Consider the following 4,198-nt stretch of genomic DNA (forward strand, 5'->3'; position numbering starts at 1 on the left):
TGATACAGTGGAAAGAACCAAGTGATAGGGAAGTGAGACAGATTATCATTGATCAGCTGAATTGGTCTGAGCAAGCCCCTTGCCCTCTGAGCCTGTTTTCTCCTCTTTAAACTAGGACACTGCGCTAGATTTTCTCTAAACACCCTCTCCAGCTCTAAGATGCTCTGACTTTAACATTTCTGAAGGATAAACCAGAGTGTTAAGTTTCTCAGGGAATAGCCCTGTGAAAAAAGTTCAGGGTACATGCGCTGCAAGTAGATTAGATCCAGGAAACCTCAGATAGTATAGAAAAAGCCAAATTTCCCGCCCCGGGTCACCTTGACCCGGCCAATTCAAATTTCCTCCAAATACCACGCGGGCGGCGACAGCAACCGAAACGCTAAACTGCCTCTGGTCCCTACCAGCTGGCGGGGGTTTCTTTCCCTTCTTGGCCCGGCCTGGAAACTCATCTTTTATTCATGAAAATTGAGGCCCTAGGAGGCCTCAGCATAAACAGGATGTAAATATTTGCGGCTGGTTGGGGAGAGGTGGCATTTGATCGGGGACTGTCCAGAGTGGCGGCCGCCTGGACAATGCTTACTTGGGACCCGCCCACCTCCATCTCCTCTATAGGTTGGGTTTGGGGGGCATGTGCAGGCTCTCCCTCCTGATTGGAGACCAGGTTTGGGACTCCTGTGCCCTCCAAGTCAGACCGGATGCCGCTTAACCCTCGGGGCATCCTGCTCTCCTAGTCGTCGGCTCCCTTCATCCGCATTCCTCGGTGTAGGGGACAGGATTGGCTTTCTGGCCCTCATGGAAGTGCCTGGTCTCCTCTCCAGGCCCTCACCTGCCCTTCCTGCAGCCGGGTATCCTTTGTCTCCGCTACATAGAGCGCTCCTAACACCCGCTCTCCCTCGCCCGTCATTCCCCCGAACTGTACCTTCTCAAGGCGCTATCCCTTTGCTTCTTCCAATTGCTCCACCGGGTGTGAACTCACCTCTGTGAACTTCAACTGTTCTCCGAGCACCCCCCCCACCAACCAGATGTTTGCACGGACATCTTTCCTGGTACCCAGGGCCGCCCCATCTCGGGGTGGAGCGGGGCGGGGCGGGTGGACGGGGTGGGGGGAGGTGCTTGCCCAGGAGAATAACTCCCTGTCATCTCTCAGGGTCTAGCCGGGGTGTCACTTCCTCCAAAGAACCATCCTGATGCTTCCTCCAAATCTGGGTTCAGAGTCCTCCTCCCCGCATCCCAGACTTGGGATTTTCCCTTACTGGAGCACCTTCTGCTGAGCGACAGCCCATCCTCATCCGTATCCCACACTTCAACAGGGCTTAGACTCTCTGGCCCTGTTCACTAAAGAAATAACTTATTGAATAAATGAATGGATGGAGGGAGAGATGTATGGATGGATGGAGGGAGGGATGGATGGATGAAGGGATGGAGCCATGGATAGATGGGTGGATAGATGCATGGACAGATGGATAGATGAATGAATGGATGGAGGGATGAATGGATAGAGGGAGGGATAGATACATGGATGGATGGAGGGAAGGAGGGAGGGATGGAGGGATGGGTGAATAGATGCATGGGTGGATGGATGGATAGATGCATGGATGGATGGATGGAGAAAGGGAGGGAGGGAGGGAAGGAGGGAAGAAATGGATGGATAAATGGATGGATGGATGGATGAAGACATGACTTAATTACCAACTTTGTCAGTGGCCATCTCTTCTTGTTCCCACCCTCAGATGGAACCCTTCACTCCCACACATCTGCTCCACGGACATCAGACCCTACTCTTTTAGGACCTTACACACACTGTGACCTTACACTTGCTGTGTCTCCTCACGTCCTCCCCAACTCCACCTGTGTACTGCACATCTCTGCACCCAGGACACTTCCTGGAGCGTGTAAGAGGCTGTGGTCTTGCCTGGAATCTGGCTGGGCAGGAGGCACCCAGCTGCCTCAGGTAGGAAGAAAACATTTCCATCTGTGAGACATTCTTCTTGGAAATAATGCCCTCGGGACTCCCCAGGGAATGTGGCATGCTGGTGTGAGCATGAATGGGCATGCTGGGATTCAGCTTTGTTTAAAATGTTCAGCATGCCTTCTTCAGATGAGATCTATGCTTTGCCATGTCTGGGATTAGGGCAGACATCAAATATACCTCCCCAAATTGGGGCACCGGCTAGCCAGACTGGACCCACGTGAATCATTTGCAGAGGAGGTGGTACGGAAAGAGTGGACTTGAGAAATAATGTCCTGGGGAAATTGCTTTGAAAGGATTGTCAAACTGCTTAAATGAGGTTTTTTGAATGCAATTAATCAACCCCTAATTGGTCCTGTGAGGACACACAGTTTTCTTCAGTATAGGACCTTTTTTCCCCCGTTTCTTTGGCCAAGCAGCTTGTGGGATCTTAGTTCCCTGACCAGGGATTGAACCCACACTCTAGGCAGTGAAAGCACAGAGTCCTAACCACTGGACCCCTAGAGGATTCCCTTGGGCTTCCTGATCTGGCAGTCCAAATACCCCAGGCCACAGAGTACCTAACAGGAAGGGAAAAACCAACAAAACCCACGGATCAGCCTGCCCCTGGCTCTGACGTTCTTGTTGGGAGTGTCCCCCTCTCCCCCGACCTGCACTGATGCCCCTGCATTTATTAACACCTTAGCTGGGGTTCAGCCTGGCTGCATGCCCGGGCTCCCAGGCCTATTAAATCAGAACCTCTGGAGTGGATTCGAACCTCTGCGTTTATGTAAAATCTCTAGGTGATTCTCTGCAGCCGGGCTTAAGCAAAAACCTGCTGTCTTAGCAATCATCTTCATAGCGTTAAAATGTAGTCATTTTAACCTTACGGAGAGGGAGAGAGTAATGCGACGAAGTGGGTGCTTAAACAGCTAATCCCACTAGGAGATTGTAAGTAAAGGAAAAAGTACGGGAGAAGCTGTCGTTAATGATCACTCAAGAAAGCAGGTTTGCCCAACCACCAACCAAGCAGGCTTGCTGAGCAACAAAACCACACAGCAGGAGCATGAGGCATGCCCCCAAACAATAAAACAGTGATGGCATTAGAACCACATTCTGCCCAGTGAGCTCAGGAAGGTACTAATCCCCAGGACATGCTTCTTGGTGCCCATGCAAACAAAAATATAGGGAAACGGTGACGCACTGAGACATGAGATGATTTACTGTGTTTTAGTATATGCTACCACCTTTTTGCTCTTTTCCTTTGCACCCTGACAGTCTTGGCTTGACCATGTAGGGAGAGGAAACCTCCTCCACCCGAAGCGGAGGAGGAACTGTTGATGGAAACTTGAGGTCTACTCAAGAATGAGAAAGAGGGCTTCCCTGGTGGCTTGGTGATAAAGAATCTGCATGCCAATGCAGGAGATTCAGGTCTGAACCCTGGTCCAGGAAGATTCCACGTGCCCTGGAGCAACTAAGCCCATGCGCCATAGCAACTGAGCCCAAGCTCTAGAGCCCGGAAGCCACAACTGCTGAAGCCTGTGTGCCTAGAGCCTGTGCTCTGCAACAAGAGAAGCCACGCGATGAGAAGCCCGAGCACCGCAACTACTGAAGCCCGAACGTTCTAGAGCCTGTGTCCAAAGCTGAGAAAAGCCTGTGCAGTAATAAACACCAGAACGGCCAAATAAATAACATTTTTTAAAAAAGAATGAAGAAGGTAGTCTTCTCCCCCTCCCCACTTTTCCTTTGATTGTAAAACTGTAGCCCACTAAATTCTCGAGGTGGAACGCCCTTACCTGCCCACTCGTACCTCTCACAAGCATCCTATACAAATAAACCCCTTTCCCTACTTGTCACTCTGCCTCTCGCTGAATTCTTTCCATGCCAGGACAGAAGAACCTGCACTCTACTGAGTACTGAGATGCGTTCTGCCGGTTTCATTATTACTGGAGGGATTCCTGGGACGCTGCATTTCTAACCTGTTTCCGGCTGGTACTGTTGCTGCTGGATCCTGGACCACACCTGAAGTGGTGAGACTTTGGACAAAACGGGCAAGTGCTAAGTCGCTTCAGTCATGTCTGGTTCTTTGTGACCCTGTGGCCTCCTCTGTCCATGGGATTCTCCAGGCAAGAATACTGGCCTGGGTTGCTATGCCCTCTTTCAGAGGATGGTCCCGACCCGGGGATAGAACCAGAGTCTGTGTTGCAGGCAGATCCTTTACCGTCTGAGCCCACTGGAGATAGCTCGGAT

The 4,198-nt window shown here is 51.2% G+C and overlaps 1 long non-coding RNA gene across 1 annotated transcript; it reads left to right on the forward strand.

Annotated features, from left to right (window-relative positions):
• Window positions 1–407: 407 nt before the first annotated feature.
• On the forward strand, window positions 408–3,804 carry LOC139179622 (uncharacterized). Its single transcript, XR_011563945.1, has 3 exons — window positions 408–845; window positions 1,731–1,951; window positions 3,227–3,804. It is a non-coding gene; the product is annotated as an uncharacterized lncRNA (long non-coding RNA).
• Window positions 3,805–4,198: the final 394 nt, after the last annotated feature.

This window comes from Bos indicus, chromosome 25, assembly GCF_029378745.1.
Source record: "Bos indicus isolate NIAB-ARS_2022 breed Sahiwal x Tharparkar chromosome 25, NIAB-ARS_B.indTharparkar_mat_pri_1.0, whole genome shotgun sequence".
Taxonomy (NCBI): Eukaryota; Metazoa; Chordata; class Mammalia; order Artiodactyla; family Bovidae; genus Bos; species Bos indicus.